Source organism: Micropterus dolomieu, linkage group LG15 (genome assembly GCF_021292245.1).
Source record: "Micropterus dolomieu isolate WLL.071019.BEF.003 ecotype Adirondacks linkage group LG15, ASM2129224v1, whole genome shotgun sequence".
In the NCBI taxonomy this organism is placed as follows: Eukaryota; Metazoa; Chordata; class Actinopteri; order Centrarchiformes; family Centrarchidae; genus Micropterus; species Micropterus dolomieu.
The window spans coordinates 5,700,642-5,724,959 of NC_060164.1; the positions used below are offsets into that span (position 1 = coordinate 5,700,642).

General features: G+C 39.8%; 1 protein-coding gene and 2 long non-coding RNA genes across 3 annotated transcripts in view; 2 read left to right on the forward strand and 1 right to left on the reverse strand.

Annotated features, from left to right (window-relative positions):
• btaf1 (BTAF1 RNA polymerase II, B-TFIID transcription factor-associated) overlaps positions 1-24,318 on the forward strand; it is a gene marked incomplete at its 5' end in the record, with an annotated part of 442,252 nt that overhangs the window by 174,204 nt on the left and 243,730 nt on the right.
• Positions 390-4,426, forward strand: LOC123983759. The gene is made up of 2 exons (XR_006828275.1): positions 390-676; positions 1,344-4,426. It is a non-coding gene; the product is annotated as an uncharacterized LOC123983759 (long non-coding RNA).
• On the reverse strand, positions 2,614-3,697 carry LOC123983757. The gene is made up of 2 exons (XR_006828273.1): positions 3,345-3,697; positions 2,614-3,104 (listed from the first exon to the last, which is right to left on the reverse strand). It is a non-coding gene; the product is annotated as an uncharacterized LOC123983757 (long non-coding RNA).

The window sequence follows — 24,318 nt, forward strand, 5'->3', positions numbered from 1 at the left end:
ACAAGTTGACTCTTCATGTCATTGTAGCCCATATCTATCCAAAGTCCCCCTAGAATATTGACAATATTTATCTCCAGTATTATATCCGTGGTATATTACAAAAATACATATTTAAACATCTAAAATTATATTGCTGGTTATGACATATAAAGAGGCAAACTATTTAGACAAGATAGGTTTTCCACTGAATGAACACATTTGCATTTTTAAAAACGGATGATTTGATCTTTCCAATATTACCAATATGAAAAGTAGCAGTCGGCTCTTGGTGAATAGCACGGCCACATAATCACAGTTATGACTAACTCAGGAGACCCAGCGTGTTGCCAGCTGTTGAAAGATAGAAACAACAGGAACAAATGGTGCAGGAAATGTTCCTTAATGTAACCATGTTGTGCTTTATTCTCACACCTTCTGTATACCCATCTTTTTCTTTATTAAAGAAACTTCACATCGGCCACGTAGGATCACAGACAAGCTGAGTGACCAACCTTCTCCGCTTATTTGTTACAACATCAAAAGGCATCGGGATCAGTTTGGAGTATCACAGATACAGATAAAAAGAATGATCTGCAGGCAAATATTTTCCTTTGGCGTCCGGTGCCATGGCTCCAGGCTGTGATCGCGCTCTCTGCACCTTGAAGATTTGCATCTTCAAAGGGACTTCAAAGAGGAGGTAACTGCTAGATCATTGAGATCCATTGAGCTCTATTGTCTCCCTATTGAACAATTCGCACTTACTTGAGAGACGCGGAGTGATGGCGCCCTCCAGTCTGCCCAAGGTGTATATTGCCTCACGTTGAAGTCATTGGCAGCAGCTAAATAGGTAGCTGATTGAGTCATTCTGACATGAAGCGAGTGTGCCTTGTTCACTTTGATTTGCGATTCATTATAGGAAAGACCTGCGAGGGGAGTGATTCCATCAGACATTGACATATGCTGTGTGATCTGAATCGGCAGGTTTTCTGTTTAGCAGCCACATTCCTGATTCCAAGGAGGTTATTCAGCGGGGCCTACTCCCTACATATAGGAAATAAAAAAATATACTGACACCTCCCACCAGGAGGCCAAATTATCAAAGGAGACTATTAGAATTCCATGCATCAGTAACTACTGTAATGGGAAGAACATTATTCATTTTAAGGTTTACTGGACCATATATCCATTTATGCAACCCCTCTATACAAACCACCAGACAGTGCCAGGCCCTCAGTCTGCAGCATTAACTGGGATTGTTCCTGGCACTAATGGCAACATGAGCATCAATAAATGATCCATTGTGAGAGGGCAAAGCATTGGTGACTTGAATGACAATGTGTGTTTCACTGATCCTTTTGAATCAGGTGAGTGGCTCGGTGAGGAGGTGCTAACAGTCTCACTGAAGCTGCAGCTGGATGGCAGCAGACAGACTGGAGACAAGGCTGGATGACAGGGGGAAGAGGCCAAAAGCTGTTTACAAGTTCAGCCACAGAGAGCTGCAAATGAGATCTACAACATCAGCTGATGAGTGCTGGAGTTAGGCTTACAGTATATCACTTTCAGGGAAGTCATTTCAACTGCTCTAAATGTAGAAATAGCCTTTGGGGTTGGACAAAATAAAACAATCAGTGTTTGTGTACAGTTATGAAACTTACAGAGGTCACATATGGTAGTAGGGTAGTTTAATAACTCCAGTTTCGTCAATAGTGGAAAGTAACTAAGTAGACTTACTAACTAAGTTTTGTGTATAATCTTGAGGTACTTGTACTGACTATTTCCATTTCATGCCATTTTATACTTCTAACCCACTACATCGCTGAGGAAAATATTGTACATTTAACTCAACTGCACTTATGTGACAGATAAAGCCACTGGCTACTTTACAGGTTCAACTTTTGCGTGAACATTAAATTAAACCTGAGATTCCAAATCTTTTTGGCTTGTGAGCCTCATAAGCAATGTTACGTTTCCCCTTTAAACTTCTCAGATAGTTTCATTTAAATAACAGTTTGAGGCACCGTGAAAAATATTTCACAAAATTCTAAACAACTGTATGTAAAGCTCCACCTTGAGCAGCTACAACAATAAAATGCTAGTTATGCATCATAATATCATATATAATAAAACATCACAGGGGCCACTATCCTGCCGAACGACTACTTTTGGTGGTTTGAGTACATTTTGTTGGTAATACAATGCAAATTTGAACTTTTACTCGTAATGGGGTGTTTTTATCACGTTTGTACTTTCACTTAAGGATCTGAGTACTCTTCTTCCACCTCTGTTTAGTTTTGATATTTTCATTAAGAGTCAAAGAAATAATTATGTCAGATAGTATATGGGCAGAATCAGCAGTTTATCACAACAGCCGTTTTAGCAGCAAACAAAAAGGTGAAGAAAATGGTAGAATATGTAAAAATATGTCTTGTTTTATGTGGTTAAAGCAGCAATACTGAGGCAATTTCTTGGGCACTGTTGCCCATCAGAGTTGCCCAAAAAATTGCCTAGTGTATCACCACCCTAAGTCGTTTTGGTGTAAGTAAAAAATGAAAATAAAAATTGGCTAAATATCTTTATTGTGTGATTCAGCTTAAAGACCCCAAAAGTCAGAATGCATAAATGTCAAATCCAGTATTTAATGCCAAGACGTCTTTATTCAGAAACAACAGCAAACAAATGACTCAGGGGCAAACAGGTGTTATAAATGAACAGTAATGTAGCAAAAATGCAATAACACATTACTCCACACACACACACACACACACAATGTCATCATGAATGAATATGATGAAATGTGAGTTATGATATTACAAAAAAACGAATCACAGAGACACAAATATCACCTGTGGTCAGTGTGTCAGGATTGCTTTGCAGTCTTCCTCTATACAGTCCAGGCAGGCTGGAGCCCGGTGTGTGTGTGTGTGTGTGTGTGTGTGTGTGCAAGCGCTTTGAGCTGTCATGCGGAGAGGATGATGAAATGGCTGTCTGCCTGGTGGAATACCTCTGCAGCCCCATTTTCCCATGCCCTATGCCTCTTTAAAGTTACATCTGAAAGAGGTATATGCATAGGAAAAAGGAACAGCGAGTGCAAAGAGCCCTGCTGTCCTGTCGCCGCACGCTGGAGCCTGGAGGGCAGGGATGAGAAAAGCTGGTCAGATAGAAGTAGTAACTCAGATATTCTTTCACTATCTGACATCTTGAGGCAGCAGGCTTTTGCTGTTAAATATGAAAATGAAACAAAATGCATATTCTATCCAAAAAATCCCCAGTAAAGTGTTTGGACAACATTTTCTTAGTTTCCAACAATTTAAAACAAAGTTAAACGAATTAGTGTATTAATTTAATTAGGCGTGAAGAGGACTTACCCCACAAAGCTCCAGATGAGTCTCTCCTGGGAACACACCTCCTCTTGGCCATTTATCCCTCCACAGGGACCTTGAAGATGTTTGAGAAAGACAAAGTTGCTGTTGTCTGCGCTCACTCAGCACTTATCCTCCCCTCTTGATTTCAAGCCATTGCGACACACCTGTGGATAACACTGATGCCTCTGGAGAAAAAATACTACACCGCACTGATACACATAGCTTGGATGCCCGTGCAAAGTTCATTGTCTGTTATGCCTGAATCACTCTAGTTAACAGTGAACTTGTTGCAGTTATTATCTCCTATCTGGCACCCGCTGTAGACGTCAGAAGCAGAGCGTGGAAGAGGGGAAACGTTCAGGACGGCTCGTTCCTGCCGTCGTTTCTTATCTGTTCAGGGTTTTTTTTTTTTTTTGCTCCCTTTTTCTCTCCCAGAAGAGAGGCCCCCATGCTTTTTAGCACTCAAGGTCTCTAGACAAGGACTCTCAGGGTGTGCAGAAGTGAGACACAAACACACACACACACACACACACATGCCGTGTAGTGTGTAGTTCGTAGTGTGGGGAGTGTTATGGCATGTCAAGGCCAGTGCAACCAGTCGAAGATGAAACTGTGCTCTTTCCTCTGAACCTCTGAGTTTGCACTGGTAAGAGCAGCAGTCATATATCAAAGTGTTTTGTAAAGAGAGATCTATCTTAGATGATCATGTTGGCCCAGCTGAGGTCATCTCACACCCCACTGTAACTGATGATGAGCACCACAAGGAGAGTTACATGATATTCACATCTTTACAAGCTTGTTATAGATCTGGTTGTTGAGTTTTGGTGAATACAAACATGTTTTACTTTACCATCACAGATGCTAAATCACATATTAACATAACATAAAAGTGCGCTGCCCCACTCATCATCTGTCTGTAGGAGGCTGATGTGCTCTGTATTGACAGGATTCATCTGTGTTGTAGTGTTAAATCCATTAAAAGCAAGCTTTTATGCAAATTCATGGAGAAATAGTTTGAAAATGTATCCTATCAAAACGAAAAACGAAATTATAAGCATATATGCATATTAAAGTATGGCCATGAATACCAGGTTGCATCTAAATCGCAAAGATCTTTAGTTGCACAGTTGAGATTCAGATTGAAAAACATTCACGAGGAAAACACATTATGTGAGCTGTCTAGTTTGGAAGAAATAGAAAGTGAGTCACAGTTAACTTTATGTTGCATATATTTGTTGATTTAAGAGGGTCCTTTTTCTTTGAAAAACCCCTGAAATATTCTGGTGTACAGATGATAAAAAATGGCTGTGATGTGTTTAACTTTGTCTTTAAAGCCTGGGATAAAAGGCAAAAGTATTTAATTTATTTGTTCAAAATTATCCAGTATTGTGATTATCCATTTTGTTAGGGATTTATGCATTGTGCCGTAGACATAAAAGTCCAAAAGCCTGATTGAGAAAATTATTCCACTAGGTTTTCTTTGTTTTTTGGCTTCTTTGTCGTATGTTTGAAAATGTATATGCGGCATTCTGGACTTGGCTTTCATTAATTTGTGTGGTCTTGTAAGGCCCACAGGGGCTGGGCACAACCGTACACATGAAGTAATAAGATGTATTCTTTATAAGAGTGTCAATACAGTGGCCTTACTTGCAGTATGCATACAAATTAAACAATTTGAATATTTGCCACTTTCAAGCTCAGATCTTTTCCAGCCAGTCCGATATGAGTCCTCCAAACCACCACTTGGTGGCAGCCCTGACTGGCAGCTCAATGAGGTCAAACACTATTTGTATACAGTATAATGTAATTATATATTTTTTAATGTATACAGTATCATATTTACGTAAGGGTTACAGTGTGTGACACTACAATGAGTGGCACAAACTGTGACTGCAGTGCAGTCAAATACCCATGCTGACAGTAAGTGAGTGATAATGTGAGCCGTGCCCCTTTGGTGAGATAAACACAAAACTATTTGATCAAGGGCTGATGAGCACTGGCATGTTTGTACTCTAACCGAGGAATATGCAGTAGTCATGGAGAGCCTGTGTTTGCTGGTATCAATCTGTACTGTACTTGTAAATACAACAGACCCTCAGTACTCTTTTGGTCACATATCTGAAAAACAAACAGCCAAAACCAACAATGGCAAACAAGTATACTCTACTGCAGCGTTTCCCCCTTTATCAAAATGTTGGACTCATTTTCCCCACGTCTCACGAGGGGCCGCTTTTAATCGGGTACAATTTAACAGGCAGCTTTTAAAATCCAGTCTTGGTTTTTCTTTTTACAGAGTCTCATTTGAGCGAGGCACATATGCAGAGTTAAGCAGAAATGTCTCACTCCCCAGAAAAAAAGGCAACAAAAGCTGCTTGTTCATCTAAATGCATCTGCCACGGAGCAGCAGCAAGTTCACTCAGCACAACATTTCAGAGCTGAAAACGTAGTTTAAGGATTTGACACTTTGACAGGATGAGGCTATGATTATTTCCTGAATTGCAACACAACAAACACTTGTAGTTGTCTTTGGGCTTGAATAGTCAATTTGGGGCAATTTTATTCTCATTAGCAACAAACAGGAGGTTCAGTGCTCTTAGTGAACACCATGTTTGCCTCAAAAATACCTACCGAATAAGATACAAATTACTTTCTAGATGATGCAAGCTGGTGTGTAGGTTATCATTACCTTAGCTCTAATCACTCTGTCAGTTGGATGACCAAATTGGTCAAATATCTCTAGTTATAGTTGGCAATGTGTACTTACAGCTATTAGCTATGTTAACTAACTATTAGATGGATTGGTATGACATTTTGTACAGAAAGCCAACTGCTTCTGGTGATCTTGTTTTTCCTCCAGTATCATGAGGTTGACATTATCGTTGTTTAGTGAAATGTCTTGACAACTATTGGTTGGAAATCTGGTTCAGATATCTGTGGTCTCCAGATGATGAATCTTGATGACTTTGGTGATCCTGTGACTTTTCGTCTAACGCCACCAGAAGGTCAAAAATTGCACTTAACTTGTGAAATATCTCAACATCAGAGTCATCACCAGGGGCCAGTTTCGCAAAGATAGACTTTGACTAAGGCTTAGATCAGAGTGACAGTCACACTTAAGAGAGAGGTCTAAATTAATCCATTGCACAAAGCTGTCTAGTTGCTGATTATCACAAGCAGGACTGATTTGCAATGAATTCTGGGTAAATTAAACTAAAACTAAAAACATGCACAAAGCTATCTAGTTGTTGACTAGAGTGTTGATAAGTGGGACTAAATTTCTATGAATTCTGTGTTAATTAAGGCTTTTTTTCAAGCTTAAAAACATGGCTGACCGAGCAAGTGCTTGAAATCACTCTGCTCTTTTCACTCCTGTGGAAAATGTTTGGCTTTGGGAGGAATTCAACAGTTTACTGGGAAAATTAAGGAAAGAGTTTTAATAATTCAAAAACTTCCAGTAGCATAAAATCTCAACACAGTGCAATCCTGTAGCAAAGCTGAGATGCTGTGGGAGGGCACATTACTTCTGCTAACTCATCAGTCAGGCTCAGGATAGTTTCTTAGGACAAATGAAATTGACTGATGATGTCCTCACTGCTGTTTATTTCCAACAGGGTGTTCAGCTGTCTAAAAACACTTTCCCTTCCCATTACTCACTCTACAATTATGTTATAAAGCCACAAATTATGAGTCATGTTTTTCCTGCTGGAATACTATACTTACTGCTAAAAATCGAAAACAAATTTTGGACCTGAACTTGTATCTAATTGTTTGATTTCTTTACATTTGTCATCCCCTACTCTGCTAGAGCTGTTGACTGTTGTTCTTTTTTTTTTTTTTTGGTTAAAGCTGCCTCAGGAGCCATGTTTAAAATGTTACAGAATGAAATATTGCATTTTTAACATGTATTAACTTTAGGAAAATAGAGAAATGCATTCACCACAGTTTATACTGAACAATGAAATATAACTGCCTTCATCTCATCCGCATTCAATTTGAACCACATGGGTCCAAGGTCATTTAGAAAGAATGCTTTCAATAGCTGAGCCAATGCTGCTGCATTCTTTTCTATCCGAAAATGCTACTGAGTTACACACCTCTGGGATGCAGAGTCTGAAACACTGTTAGTGAATTTTAACTTCCCCTCCCTCCATTTCCCTTGTTGTGTTGTGCTTGGTGCAGGATGCTGGGGTTGCAGCTAAACAGATGGGGGGGGGGGGGCTCCCTGGGCCCCTCATGTAGGGGCCAATCTGCACCAGGCAGGGGTTCTGACAGAATAAGGCCATGGGGAGGGGAGACAAGCACCTCAAACAGGTCCTCTGGGGAGTCAGGCCACCATGCTGCCACCTGGCTCCCAATAGGAGGCTCATGAGTTCAAGCATGCAGAAGCTTAAAGTTCTCCTCACCTCTGAGCGATTATGTCTCTTTTCATCTGTTCTGCATTTGTGTGTGTATGTCTGAGAGAGGAGGGTGTGGATGGGAGAAAATAATGCTCGAGCATGATGGAAAGCAACTGAATGAAACAATGATTACAGGAGGGTGGGTGTGTACTCCAACGTTAGTCTCTGCTTCACAAGCACAGCTAAGCAAGATAAAACTGAGCAGACGCAGACCAAACAGAAGCCTCGCCACTTTTGTGTGCCGTGAACATCTTGAGTGCATAACCTCATTTTACATTTAAATGAATTTCTCCAGCTTTACTGCCAGTATGTTTGTAAATTGTCGTTCTCTGCTCTGTGAAATGAGCAGGAATCTATTTGTGGTTCAGAACCAGCTGTAACGGAAACCAGGCGGTGTTTGACCTCAAGCGTTCACATGGCTCTAATTCATGTGCTCACATGATTCAAGGCTGTAGAACACACTGCCTGCAACCATCTCATCCTCTGCTCTTTGACTCCAGGAGCTTACTGTATCTGACACAGAGTTACTGACAAAGACAACATCGGCAGCAGGAGCGTTTGTTCTGTGATTACAGGCAAAATACTGTATGTTACTAGATTGTTCTTTTTGTTGAAATTTCAATAGATAAGCTGTTTTTTCCCGTTCACATTGGAGACATTAGTATTCAGTTTGACATTTTACATAAGTGAAAATCAGACTATTAAAAGGCAAAATCCATGAAATCCTTAATGGAAAACTGATGATGGCTCATGTCACCATGGCTATAATAGAAATAGGCTTGCCTTTTAACAGTTCAATAGTCAGATCAAATAAAAATCCGGTGTTTTTCTATCCTTGTTACTCACACTTTCTCTAAGTCCTGTCTTTCTCTAAGTTCTGTCTAAGTCTCAATCTCTTCCTCCTTGTCTTCTCTTTCCCTAAAGGCGCCTCAATCAGACGACAACAGTGGCTGTCTGTCGTCGTCAAAAGACATTTCAATTTGGCAACCGTCCCTCGGGTTTTGGGGCAAATTACCACTTCAAAAGGCTGCGAGTCCTCAGGTCGCTCCCAGTGGGCTCGGCCCAGTGCGCTCTCTCACTCTCCCTCTCTCTCAACCTGCTGCTCAGCAATGCTAACGAGGGCTCAGGCCCCCCTGAGCACGCCTGTCCCTCTACACTAAACAAAACTCTCTTCAGCAGTACAGGGAGCATGCTTCATTCTTCTGTATGAACAGCATAATGTCTTTAATTCGTGTTAGGCGAGATGTGTTCATAGCTCTTTTACCACTGGAAATGAGCAAATAGGCAAATGATGCAATTGCTTATTAGAAGTTTTGACAGAAGACACTTGACCTTTTAGTCTAAATTTGAGGGGTTTGCAAAGCAAGATGTAAATGATACATCCGTATCATTTAATTGTACAGGTAATACAAATTGCTGGGTGACTGAAAAGACTTTACAGGTTAAATTCCAGCTTGTCCTAGGCCAATCAACAGATATCTGTCCTACACAATAAATGATTAAAGTCACTATTTTGTTGCCTGATGGTATAAGTTTTGCTTGTAGAAAATACCCACGTCTTTAGTCTTTGTTTCATTTTTGATACTTTTTTCTGTGACATGCTTGTAACTCTTAAGGAATTGTTTGTGTTTTGGAGGAATTTGCATATTCACTTTCTTGATCAGAGTTATATGAGAAGCAATCATGTCTGTATGATAAACATGAAGCTAGATCAAGCAGGCTTTGTACAAACATTGTGCGCAGGGGGAAACAGATAGCCACGTCCTTTTAAATTTTTTTTCTTACATATTTCACATGTTAGCCTTAGGTAGGAGGATTTTCTTTTTATACTTTTGGACAAAGCCAGCCTGTTTTGCCCTACAGCTTTTATGCTAAAGCTAGGCTAAGTGCGTGCTGGTTCTACCTTTATAATTAGCCTTCAGACAGGAGAGTGTATTAATTTGCTCATTGAACTCTTGGCATGAAAGCAAAAAATATTTTTTCCCAAGAATTACTGTTCCTTTTAACTTATTAGGCTACTTGTTTTATTTTTGTAATAGTTAATGTCACACTTTAGTATAAATTTGTCAATTAATTCATTTCAATTCAGTTAAATTTAAAGGGCTGAATGTTTTGCATGAACGTTTCAAAAGCAATGTTGCCAAAGCAATATTTGGACAGCACACAATAATAGTAATATTAACATTAGCACAACATTAACCTTTATGTACAGCATATTGTATACATTATTTGTGTGTGTGCATGTAAAAGCGTGTGTGTGCTGTGTGTCACTCACCGCTGTGGCATGTTGATACATAATAGGCAGTGAGATGTGTCCTGTCTCTCCTTCTCCTAGGACTATTTTTAATTTTGAGAGCTCATTTTGCTGATTGAAATCTGAGATTATAGAGCTGACCTTGTTAAAGCAAATGCTCCTTCTGCATTCCTATCTCAACCTCACCTGTTAAAGAGTGACCACATATTCAGTTTTCTTTTGGTTGCCATGATTTTTTTGTGTCTTCCTTTTTTGACTGCCAGTGTGTGGTCACAGAGCCTGAACTTGGTTAGGACCTGTCTCTGCTTTCTATCTCTGACAGTATGGAGATATCCAATTCATAATCTCTTTTTAGAGCCAAAGACAAATTTTAATCTACTTTGGCTTTTAGTTTCTTCTTTCCAATGTTCCAAATAGATTTCTTTACATTGTGTTATAATTTGGTTTACTCTGATTGGTGTATGGAAAGCAGTGTTGTTGTGAGACTGTCGTGTGTCTGAGAAAGGTCAGCTAGTCTCAACACCAACTGGTGCAGGGGACTCAAGACTTATGATGTCATACTGAGCAATTTTGCAATTTCTTTGAAACCACCCAATCATTTGGACTCTTCAGAGCTCTCTGTGGCTCATGCTCCTTTGAAAAGTGACATGCAAACCTATTTTATAGCTGACAAAAGATTTTAACTGGCATTCAATCTAATAACACCCACAATGGATCAAGTTCATGAAGTTGTTATTTATCATGTACAGCTATCCATTTACACTGTGCGGTGAAATCCTTTCTACATGAAGTGTTTACTTTGTGCAGCCCATTTAGTGGCCAAGGGGTATTTGACCCACTGCAAAGAGTGTCAGTTAGGCATTTGTATTGTTGTTTTCGAGATGGGAGATCAGAGAGCAGAGCTGGAATTTCAGTAGAAGTCAATTTCACAATATTTCTTTCTGTCTATGCCATCATACCGTCCTCCATCATAAATCTGAATCATTAAAATCATACTCCAGTGAAACATTTCTGTGTATAACAATCCCAGGTTGCAAGTGTGAAATAGGTATAATACTCATTGTACAGTACAATACCATTGTAAGTCACTGTGTGGATAAAGACATTTGCTAAAATCTAAATTACAATATAAAATATAAATGACTTTTGCTATTAACCGCAGTGCAAAGACATGAATTGAAGAACTATAGCTTCCTTCATACAGGGAAAAGACTGAGTTGTGTAAACAGAGACTTAAGTAATAGTACTGCTGTTCCAGACTGTACGTTTTTCTTTTGTTAGGTAAATGACTGAGTCATGCCCTCTTTCAGCACATTTGCAACTTCTCTTGTATTATAGGAGGAATTGCAACAAGCCTTGCAGTGAGTAAAGCAGACATTACAGTGAAGGCGAACTATTTTCTGAGTTAACTGACACTCACGGACTCACCATGCATCACCACTGCTTTAATGCACCGTGCTGTTGTTGAATGGTTTGATCATGGCTAATGGTGCACTTATATGGCAATTAAAGATCAAGCGCTGTTTTATGAAACATTTAGTGTTTGCACATCATTCACCCCGACCGCTCTGGGTCTGCTTCTCTGAGCCTTTGACTCGGCTGCTGCACAGAGGTTTTAATTGATTAAATTAGCACAAAGTAATTGCCACAAAACAATGTGAGGTCTTTGGGTCCCTTAAGACCCTGAGACCCCTTGGCAGTTGCCCACTTTGGCCAATTGGCAATCCGGTCTTTTTTTCTTTTCTAGTGTACCCTGTGTCCCAAAAGCTGTCCTTCATATGTTGTCCAAGTACCAGACTTATCCACTCTTAATATATCTGAGATGTTTACAGCTTTAGTATTGACCATACAGCATGCACTTAGTGTAGAATTTTCATTAAATACTATTTGAATTGTTACTTTGTTATATGGAATGCTGATGCCTTAACCTCACATGCGACAACCACCTGACAAGCCCGTCAGGTGGTTGGTATATACGGTATTTGCTTGTGGTAGCCATCTTTAAGCATATTGACATGATGAAGATCTGACTGGGATAAAAACAGATATATTTGCTGTTTGGAGTCAGGGTGCGGATGCAACCATCTGATTATCTTCTTCTCATTCATAATCCGGGGATATTAGTGAATGGAATAATTTAATTCAGAATGAGGGAATGTGATTGATTCAATTGCGTGTTTAAAAGGGTAGAAAACTGTTATGCAGAGCTGTTATGCAAATAGACTTCAAGACTGAGAAAATGAATTAGTTAATGATATTTACTGACATCATACTTAGCTTAAAATAATACAAGTAAATAAGAGCAGTACCAGAAAACAGCAGTAACAGCAGCATAATATTTCAAATAAAGTAAAATTGCACATGTACAAATGTACAGAGGTTGAATGTTATATTAATACATTACTACATTTTTTAAAGTTCCACATTATTAAATCTACACTTGTGACAGACATGACTGGTTGGCACACTTGCCGATGTTTCAATCTTTTCAAGACAGAAAATTTCCTTTTGAACATGATGGTGACCAGAGCCTTCCCATCCCTCCTTTATTCAAACACTGTCCTATTTCTTACATGCTGACACATACTGTATGCACACCCAGTCATACACAAACAGTATTCCTTCTAGTTCTGCTAAATTAACAGCATCCGAATGTGCTCACTTTAGGTGCAGTATGAGCAAACCCAGGCACAAATAGTAGCACATCAGAGCTGCTGATGGAAAGGCTCTGCCTTTTTATATCTAACCTCATGTGGTGCCCGCACTGTGCTGGGGTTGCAGAGGGGAGATGTGAGGGTCGTCAATCTGTCTCTACTTTTTGACATTTCTCCTGTTTTCCTCTCTTTCTTCCTCACCCTGAGTGAGATGAGATCTCTCTCTCTGTATTCTGCACCCTGGTGCGTCTGATGATCAGACATGGGCATGGGAAAGCGGGGCTGTGGCCTTGCACGACAGGGGCTCTCACCTCCTACCTTCCCCCTCATCCTCCTCCCACCTCCTCCACTCCCTCAAGTCTAGTGATAAGAGTCGTATGAAAGACCTTCCTTTCTGCCGGTGGTGGGAACTCGGAGATAAGGTGGGCGGCTTGGCGACTGTTGGGCCTTCTCCAGGGAACAGGGAGTTCCCAGACTCCTCTGATACTGTTGTACAGAGCGGATGAAGGTTGAAGGGTGTGTATTTGCGCATGCACATTTGGTATTTGAGGTCTTGTGTTCATCTTAGCTTGAAACCCTGAATGCATGAGGCATTTTTTCTGTGGCAATATTATCACAGCTTGTCAAAAAAATAACACCTCCGCTCAAGTTTACATCAAACAAATGTGTCCTCCCAAAATACATGCTACACATACTGTCAGCCTGAAAGTGTCAGCCACATCTCTGAGAACCTGCCGGTGGTGGCACAACAACACGTAATATCTGATGAAGGTTAAGCAAAACACTGGTCATGCTGACCCTGTGCAGAGCAAACTGCCTTAACCTTCACTCAATGTCTCACTGTAGCGTTTAGCAGAAGAGCACTGAAATGTGGAGGACAAATATCTGCTAATTCAGATACATTTTTCTCAAGTCATAGGAACAGTCAAATTACTAAAGTCAGAGTGAGGGATAAATCATGCCTCAAAGAGTTGCCCTTGAATAACAGTTGGAAGCTAAAAAGTTGGCAGTAATTCACTTTATTAAGAGAAACTTAGAATCTGTCATGGGAGGCTACCCATTAATCTTATCTCTTATCTTAAGAAAACTGAAGTTTCAGAACATAAAAGTCGGCACAATTAGCCATTTTCCTCCTCCGTGACCGTTTGCCTCCTTGTCTCAGCCCAGCTTGAATACAAAACTCAATTTGATTCCTCCAGCTGTACCTGTATTTTCCAAGGTTGTTGTCTGTGTTAAGGAGAGGGTAATGAGCTGCCAATCAATTGACCAGGGTTTGATTCATGGGTACCTTCCAGGGACAGAGTTACTGCTCCAGTGTAACCTGAGCAGCGACGACAGCTGATGCTTGCAGAAAAAGAAACAAACAGGCACATTTGCATCGCTGTCGTTTTAGTATTTTTTCTTTTTTTCCAGTACTGCCATCACCTATTCAGTTTGACACAAAATATGATTATCTCCCTTTCTCCCATGTGGTTTATGGTGAGAAAGATGTGTGTGAGTGTGTGGTTAGGTAGTGGCTTGAGGAAAGAGTCCGTGGTCGTCTTTGTACACCTCTCTCTGCTGGATGCACCTTGTGTGTCCCTGACACTTTCTCTCATTATTAGATACATGGCCTCCTGCTGGGGAGGCCAGGTGTTGCTGGGGCTGTCATACATACACCCCCAATCAAGATGCCTCATGCACACAGACACATGCATGCACACACACAAATATATACACTCACCCACACATCAAAAGGGGTTTTGGGAGAGGACAGATGTGATGTATTCATCAGTCCATCACTAGTACACTGAGGAGGTGTTAGATTGTGGTCTGGAGAGGTGGAACCTAAACTTCAGTACCCACTTTTCAGCTGTCCTGTCTATTTCCAACATGGTTCCAAGATGTTTCAAGATATTGAATAAAATCTTGAAACCCAAACTACATCAGTGCGAGCTAAACCAAACATCACATTACATTTATTCATTTAGCTGACGCTTTTACAATTGTTATATATGTCAGAGGTTGCATGCCTCTGGAGCAACTGGGTTAAATGTCAGGGACACATTGGCGAATGTGTCACAGTGGGCAACTGAAGCCTAGTCTCTCACATCAAAGGCATGTGTCTTTGATCCACTATTCCATCACCACTCTAAATAGCCAGATCAATACACATACATAACAATGAAACAGATTAACATCTCAAGTAAAGTGTCACCTTACTCCAGAAATCAGTTCTAACTTGACATCTAAAGGCCTCTCTTATTTTTGTTTACTTCATATTGAATGACAGGCTGTCCCACAGCACAACACCAGTATAAAAGTGAGCCTCTGGCTTCAGTATTTACAGGCATTTACATGAACGCCTGAGGAAGACATTTCTCTGTGACATTACAGTAAACTACTGGCAGCTGTCATCACATCATCATTCTTTATTTTTATAGTCCCATATTGTAATTTACAGTTTATTAATGTAATTATCACATTTTTCCACAGTAGATTGTGAGGTTTGCAGTGTAATACTGCAGCCAGTCATGCCAGTAATATACAGTACTGTGAATCTACTTTGTGGCTGTTGGAATATACGTTAACGCTTTTATGTATTACAGTAAAATACTGAAATGTATTACATATTAATAAAAACAATTGTGTCTCTTATCTTAAAGGTGCAGTATTTAGATCTAAAAATTAGCTCAATTTTACTTTAAAAATACCTTTGAAACACCTAGCATAAAAGAGCAAGTGACAGCTTTATGGGACTGAACATTTATTCAAAGGCAGTTTTATTCTAACTTCAAATACAGTATAAAACAAGCAAAATATGACATACTCAATATGTGTTTGAAAAGGAAATTTGTGTGTGTGCCCTGTCTCGGGGCATCAGTGTAAAATTATTAATGATAATATCCTGAGCTGCCTCACACCTTTACCATGAGTCTAAACATACATAACTTTACTTTGCAAACTACTGTACAAAAACTTTATTCAATGAAACAAAAAACAATATAAAAGCACTGTTGAACAGATTGCAGGTTAACATTTTTAATACCTTCAAATGCCCTCAATTTAATCAGCAGAGAGTGGGCGTCCAGGACCAGCTCGCTGATTGAGGACACTTTTCCCTGCCTGGCTCGTCTTTCTTCCCATCTCCGGGTTAATCCCGCTGAAGCACCTAAAACACCAAATAACACTTGTGTGACTAAATAATGATATTTCCTGGAAATCACCTATTATGTCAATCTTTGCAGCAACATATCTACAGCTTAGTAATGCACTTAGGTTGAACTAAGAAATATGAAATAATCTTGCAATACAGTATAAGCAGGGTATGTTGGGGCTCAGCTGCCAAAACAAGAACTGTACATTGTTGTTAGAATTTGGCTTTTTACAGCTATTTATTACAGTGGTTGAGTATGGATTATTGATGCATGTGGACACAAATATTCAGGAGCATGCCCATTGATGATATTGTACATATTATGCAACTTCAGTCATTCTACCCTAAAATGTAAAGGCAGCAGTCCAATGCTTCTGAATTCATTGGTTTGAGGAGACTCTATCAAAACCTATCAAACCTCTATACTAAGCAGAACAGACATAATCAAAATGACACTGTGTACATTGCACAAGAGACAACTTAACAGGACTATGAAAGGCCTAACTAACTTAAGTTTACTGGCATTCTTAGATAATGTTCTAGCAATAACAGGTTCACAAGCGAGAGACTGGTGCAATATTATTCCTACGCATGTAAAAGATGTTAGGTTACCACTCACACACACATGGTAATTTCTCACTTCTCACTTTCGCAGATACCACCAATGCAGACAGTATCCCAAGTGCCCATAAACTGTAACAACTGTGGCAACAGTAAAGAATGGTCCATGGTGTCAAGAAAAATAGTAGATGGTCTGATTTTATTAATGCAAAAGCCATCGAATGCATTAACATGATGTCTCTATATAGTAGTTTTATTGGTTGTGATAGTCTGTCATTCCTGCACTGGATTCAAATGGCCTACCTAAGCAAGAGGGATTCACAGGAAATAATGAATGAAACAATCCAGCATAAACATCTTAGTGTTCTTTGTGAAACAGTCACAGGAAATGCATTGTATTTGTCTCCACGGTTATCACCATGGTAACTGTTCATCAAAAATGCATCAGCTTGAGTCTTTATTTTTGCAAGGAAGTAATGGAACGAGAAGGAGCAGCTACAGAGAGCTGCAGGTAACAGGCACCTTTACTGTGTCCTGCTGTTAAAATCAGATCACTTTGCATTTATAATTGACTTAAACAATGTGATTTTGTTAGACCGTACTGTAAATACTCTAGATATACTGGTTGCCCTTCTGTTGTTTTTCTGACAAAGTAGCTACTCAGCATGTCATGGCTATAATATTAAAGCACACTCAGTGTATCCATGGTAACCACAGGTGATGCAAATCAACCAGAACAAGAATTTTGGGATTAAATGCATCTTAGCTTGTAAAAAGATTAAACCAGGATTCTAAATGGAAGAAACAAATGAAATTTAGGATATACAAATATAATGGCAAATTTATATGTCTTGCAACTCCATTTGTGATTAAAGAAGAAAATAAGGAGTTTTTAAAGTGCCTCACGGTCTCATATTTCAGTAAAACTTAGGAAGAATGTGCAATGTATTGCATAACCCTGACCCTCTGGGATGCTCTTGACTGTGAAGTCAATGTGCATGCATTTCTATGATTTATAAATAGTGCAACAGCACAGGGGAAGATTTGATCATAATAACCCGCCTGCAAAAGTGAAGGTTCTTATGCCATTTCATCCAGCCATTTATACCACTGACTTCACAGGAGGATGAGTTCAAACATCTCCAGAGGTCCCAGTGGAGAGTAAACAGCTTACACTAGAAGAAGCAGTGCCATACTCTTCCCATTGAAGTAGCTCTCCGTGTCATTATCAGTATTTCAATTAAAATGTGCATATTCTCATCTTCAGTACTGATACTAAATCTATTTCTAGCTTTTTTTTTTACCCCTCTTCATTAACTTTCTTTTCAAGTCATTTCCCACCAAGGTTAGGGTTAATTCTTAATCTATTCAATTAATTTAAATTGTGGGCCGAGATCTGAGTTTGTAATTATAGGGAATTAATTATCTTATTCATTAATAGATTGAATAGTACAGCTTCCTCATGCAAAAAAAAAAGCCGTTTTAATATTCAAATTTTGAATATCCCCTTTCTAATTGAAAAAGTTCTGAAATATAGTCAGGTAAGGTGCTCTTCGGAAGGAACAGTCAAGTGGGCAAGTACTGGCAAACACTTGAGTGGAACACATGACATCACAGCTTACACAAGTGACTTTTCCAAAGTCTGACCACCAGGGGCCTGTCTCATGAAGCAGGACTAGGTCAACAGGTTTTACATCTCTTTTTACTCACTAGACTTACTAGACCGTTATCCTCATAATTCAATGAACCAGAATTGTGAGACAGGTGCCAGATGGCTATATTACGTGTGTACACAAGAAAAAACATTTAAGGAGCAACTCTACAGCAGCTGAAAAGCATGTATATGTTGTAGATGTTGTAAGCTTTAAAACCACAGAATGGCAAATGCGCTACAAATGCAGAAATACAATGCTACACCACAATGCTACAAAAAACATAACATTGTGCTTTAATGCTGGGGCTCTGTCTAAACAACCGCATTGATGCAAGGCATCTTAAAAGATTTCAATTTAAAATATTCCATTCATTGGGATTTGCAAAGCGGTTGTCCTGAGAATGCCTTCATCCTTGTTGTAAAATGTTCAGATCAAGAAATAAACTAGGTTTTAAAAGTCTGACTGTATGTTTACTGGCAATTGTTTCTGGTCTGCTAGATTAACATTGAGTCAGCGTTAGATCAGAAGCCTCCGATTGTCCCATCTAATCAAAACATCAAAGGAGAATAACTGAATAAAGAGACTCTCACTGAGGACAGGGCACTGAGTAATGTTGTGATAAACAAAAGTGTCTTGCCAGTGCCCTCTCTGCCCATAAAGAGGAGCAGCCTCCTTGTACACATCCACAGTCCAGCAATTACAACTGAGCCTGACCGTTTGATGCTTCTCTTTTTCTGCTCTATCGACATGTCAGTGCTGAAGTCTGACAGGACTGTGGATGAAAGAACAGGCAGTGGACAGCTGGCAGAAGTAAACAGCAGCAGAGTTGGGATGAATTCACATATGTTTTGGTCACACAGGACATGGATTTTCTGCACAGTTCAAATACTTAATAACTTTTTTTGAGAAAAAAATAGCAAATCGAATACAACCTATTGGCAACTGAGAGTTAAACCAAACCAACCGAGAGCAAATCCAGACATTTGACAGATTTACAGCCTGTTTATTCGCCTTGTCCAAGTTGCCCTTTTTAGTACAGGCTCTGCCCCTGAAAGTATCTGCAGATGCCACCGGTTGATTGAATATAAAGTCCTGCCCGATTGTTTTAGATTATCTCCGCAGCCACAGAGTTTAAAAACATGCCACACTTTTTAGACACTTGTAAACTCTTTTCTCATGAGGACTGGAGAAGACTGGAGAGTAAGTGTGAAATTGTAAATTGCGACAGCTGGTTTTGATGTTGAATTCCACAGAAAAGAAAGTCATAATCTTGGACTCAGACTTATTTCCCTTCCGAGAGCCAGGCTTTGCCTACAAATAATCCTTGCACTCATTCGCTAAGGCGGCTCACTGCCTTGCAAGTGAAAACAGCTGCAAGGAGAAACAGTTCTTTTCCCCCCTTTCCTTCTTTGTTTCTCTTTAATTGACTTTTTAACAAGGCTGTGTTCAAGTTGACCAGCTACACCCCTTCATTCCCAGCCACCACTCACTCACACACATACACACTTCTCTTATTGGCTGAGGTGGGAAACTCATTAAAATTGTGTGTGTGTATGTGTGTGCAAAATGCTCCCAATTTCGGAATCAATGAGCTATGTGCAGAGAAGCATAAATGAACAACATGTTTATATGCATGATAATGCCGACTCCTCGGTTTCTGTCAGGAGAGGTCAAACTACATAATGTATTCTGACTGAGATGAAAACACCCCTTTGCATGGATTTGGAGAAAATTATTTCAAGCCACTGTCATAAAGTCCTAGTGGGAGCCTGCACCAGGACCATAATTTGGAACGGTAATCTACCAAACACTGGTAGTTAGAACAGTAAATGTGAAGGCTTTCATTTGACTGGGTGTAGACTGAATCACTATTTTATTAAATCATGTGGGGAATAGAAAATACTAAAAATAAACATTGACATTTCATATGTAAATACTTCATCTTATTAATATAGAGAACATTCCGCACATTGATCTTATAAATTGTGTTGAGTTAAAGTACATAGCAAATTACCTGCGCTGCAAAAACCTCATACCAAGATGATTTTGTCTGTAATTGAGTCTTTAATGTTTTATTTTCTTAAAAAAGAACTTAACTGCCAGTTAGTATAATTCAACAGTCACAGTAATCTGACCAAAAGAATGTGCAATGTCCTAAGTATGGAATAGTGATGATAACTGAGCTATTTCCATGACAGCTGAACACACTCCTTCCTCTGAGGAAGCCCATGAGACGTGGTTGAAAGCTCTAGAGTATGTATTTTCTAAAATAAAGTTTAATTTTGTGTCTTCTTTCAAGAACTTGTAACTAGACATTTGAAACTAGCTTGATTTTCTATAGATAACTGGTTGAATCTTACAACAGTGGCCCTTTTTGGGCGCTATCTTTAGCTAAAAGTATCACTGCGTTTGCTACAAGGGCGTCGCCAGGCTAAAGCCCCGGATGTTTTGACTGTAGCCCAGAATGTAAGTCAACAACAGCAATAAAAATATATTCCATATTAATATGCAGTAATCTTCATGACAAAGCCTGTCTCGCAAGGGTTCAAAGAGCGGAGGCTACTCGCAATAACTGATACATTTTGTATGAAGTTCACATAATGTGACCCCCCCCCCACACCGTTACTCAGACTGCCTGCATTTAGAGAGAGCACGAGAGAGACAGAGAGAGAGCATTGCTCACAGCTTCAGGGCTTCTCCGCGACTTCTGAATTGCAAAATTGTAATCATTATATTTAAATATAAATGTTGTCGGTCAATGTCTAGTCAATGTATTAACACAAACGGTTAACAGTTGTCGCACAGTAGTGAGAAAATATCATGACACCTGACGCTCTGTGTCCTGCTGTCTCTGTCCCCCTCGCTATGAGACACTACTGTGTCTTCAGGATGCTTTATCAGAAGTGCAGAAGTAAACATTTGTGTGGAATTGTGGTGATATTGCTGTCTGATCACAAGTGCTTTGAGTTTCGGTTTTCTTCCTCTGGTGAAGATCAGTGCGCTCATCTCATTGAGTAGGCTACAGACCCAGAGGGGCTCTGTGTCTGTCAGACGGTCTAAAGGGGGTAGCCTCAGGGGTGGACTGGTAATCTGGCATATGCTACCGGCCGACTAACCTTTGGGGCCAAATGCGCGAAAATAACGATATGTTTGGTACTGGAGCTGCAGTAGCTTCAACATCAGCTGCAGAGCCTACCCTGCATAGAGCAGGCACTTGAAGAGGAATAAAGGAGAGCCATGGCCACTGAAAAATAGCTTGCACCAAGTAGGCTAATGTTAATTAACAAATAAAATGTTATGAGAAAGGTTTATTTGCACAATAAGAAAACCTGCAATGCAATATAAATATATTGAATATATTTATATATTTTAAAAAAGTAACTTAAGGTAAAAAAAGAATAAGCTACTGCATTACATTCTATTATATTTTTAAATTCTAAATTGTCGCCTGCCACCTAACTTTTGTCCTTCCCTTTAAAAAGACATTTTCACCATAAATTGGTGCAGAAAATGTCTCCAGAATGCAGGAAATTAAGTGTTTAAAGCCCAAACTTTTCAGGGGGACCCCCCCCCTCCCCCATTTAATATTATCAGTGTTAATTGTTATCAGAAAATGAGACAGATGTTAGAGTTACTGTGTAGGGGTCATTTACTGTTGCTTTACAGACGTACTTTGGGTAGGCGGCAACAGGGGGTGAAAACAGGTGAAAACATGAAAGATTTCTGGGCTGGGCTAAGCCCCCAATGTTTCAAGAGCCTGGAAACGCCCCTGGTTTGCTGTGCCCCCAAAAAAGGATACTGCTAAATGTAAAAATGTATTGTGAAAGTAGCACAAGTAGAGAAAAGTCATAAATTGAGTGAACTGATTCAGTAATGTCAGCTACACAGCAGTGTGTAAACTTTGCTAGCATTAGCTTGCTAACTTAAGCTACTAGTGACACTAGACCAAGTAAGGCTGTAGTAGCAAAATCCCTGAGTGTATTTTAATGACTATTAAGAGAGCATTTCATTCTTGTTGTTAATTTCTAGGATAATGAATGAGCTATTTATTCTTTAGTCTTGCTTTAAACTTAAACACTTGTAGTAAAAATAACACCTCCCCCCCACCTCAAAAATCCGTCAGTGTAACATCAGGAAACTGCACACAGCAATACCTGGCTGGTCTGTGACACTTGATACCAAATGGTAGGGAATGAGAGGGCTAACAATGTCTAACATTGATGTCCAGCTTTCTGTAGTCACTGCTGTTAAGGAGACAGTTTGTATTTCACCGTGAAGTTTTAGTACTTCTTTTCCAGCAAAGAGAATATTTCACACCAGTCACCACACCTGACACCAGAATAAAATCTTGGCAAATATACCATAAATGTGCACCACCCACAGAGGGCTGATGGGAGTCTCTTCTCTGTTGCAGCTCCACTTTGTGGCGTACTCTGATAAGAACGGAGTAAATATCTTGCCTCATGCAGGATTCATTAAGTGGCAATTGCAATGCACTACTTTCAAATAATTGGGAGCTTTTATGACACCAAACCTGCATGTCATTTTAGAGACTGGTTAAATTTAACTCATCTCCTTTCATACAACAATGGGTATTTTTTGATAAAATTTTCTCTTATTGCATTCTGATTGAGCAGTGGAACCTATTTGATGCATCAGTGTGCTGACCACCTCTGTGTGATGTAAACACACATTGTTCAACTGTAAGTGCTGATGTGCTAAATATACAGGAATCATATGTTTTATAAATTTGAAACAGATTACAGTGTTAAAAAAAACATTATTTTGACAATCATTGCTGAGAGGTTGTTTATTTCCCTTTTTCTTTGCTTCCTCTCCCTCCGCTTGGCTTATTTACCTGTTTTAGCTGCCACAAGGCTGGTGGATTAGCAACCACCCCGAGGGGTAGGTTGTTCACTTTACAGAGGACTTCGGGGGGACTGTGCTGATGTTATCGTTTCCTCTGAAGTCTGTGCTATCTCTTTGAACACCCTTATATCTTCACATCTCTGTACTTGCCTGCAAAGGGAGCAACACACAGGGGCTGCTTTGAAATGAATTAGCAATAGGAAGGTGCCCGAGTCACTTGTGAAGCTTACTTAATTTGTATAACATAAATTAATGTTCTAAAAATAAGAACCTCATCCACCCTGAGTGGGCTCAGGGAGAGCTTGAAACAATGAAATCCAGACAGTGATGAGGGACGACATTGAAAAATTAGCAGAGTCAAAATGTCACCTTCCCCCCTGAAGTGCTGCAGCCAAGCATCCATTAAAAAAATACTGAAAAAGAAGATGAATGAACGAAAGAGACGCTAAGCATCCAACGCTGGCTGGGATCCCTGCTGATGGAGAAAGCAAGGCAAAACGACTGACAGACTTCAAGGGAGCTCAGACAGACCTTCTTGGTTTTGGTCCCTCTTGCCTCTTTCTGCTATGGCTGGAAATAGCAATTGTGTGACACTGGGCTCCCGTGGGCCCGGGCTGCTATAAGCCAGCAGTGAAATGTTATGCTTTCTGCCGTGGCTATGTACTCCGACTGTTGTTGTTGTTGTTTCGCTGTGGAGGAATCAGAGTGGGGACTCAGGGCTCTACTGTACACCCAAAGGAGAGTAGATTTCATATTCCAGAGTGAAATGCCTTCTGGCACTCTTCCGCCAGCCCTTGATTTGAATAGACAAGAGCTGCTGGGGAGGATTGAGGGATAAAAGAGGCTGAGGGAGAGAAGTGACTGGAGCCTCAAGAACAGGCACATAGTCTATATGCTGTATCAGCACGCAGACATTTGGAAAAATTGAGTTCTGAGTGCGAAGTGAACTGAAAAAGAGGATGCGTATCTTGTTAGGTCTTAGCTTGAAAGCACCACAAATATCATGTCTGTGGAGTTTGTTAAAGCCTTTGTGCAATAGGTAGCATATAGAAGTGGTTCTCCACCTTTTTGGCCTGTGTTTTTCCCTATTCTGTATTCTTATTTCAAATTTTTCTTTTACTGACATCCTCAGTTATACTTAACATACATAAAACATGAAACATGGGACCTTCCTGGATAATGTAACAATACTATAGGTTTATGTTATGGCCATCAGTTTTCATTATTTTAACTTAATTTCTGATGAATCATGTTTTTTTCTGTCATTCTGGAATGGGGGACGGCTCTAAATATTACAGTACCCATGAGCCTGGGTTACTTCAGCTATGGAGAAGAAGCCCGTCAGAGGCACAGAACCAACTCATGACCCCTTGTCAGAGGTTGCAAATGAGCTGTGAGCAGTTCAACCAAAGAATGATCCTTTCTCAAAAGGTTTTTTGAGGCCTAATAGA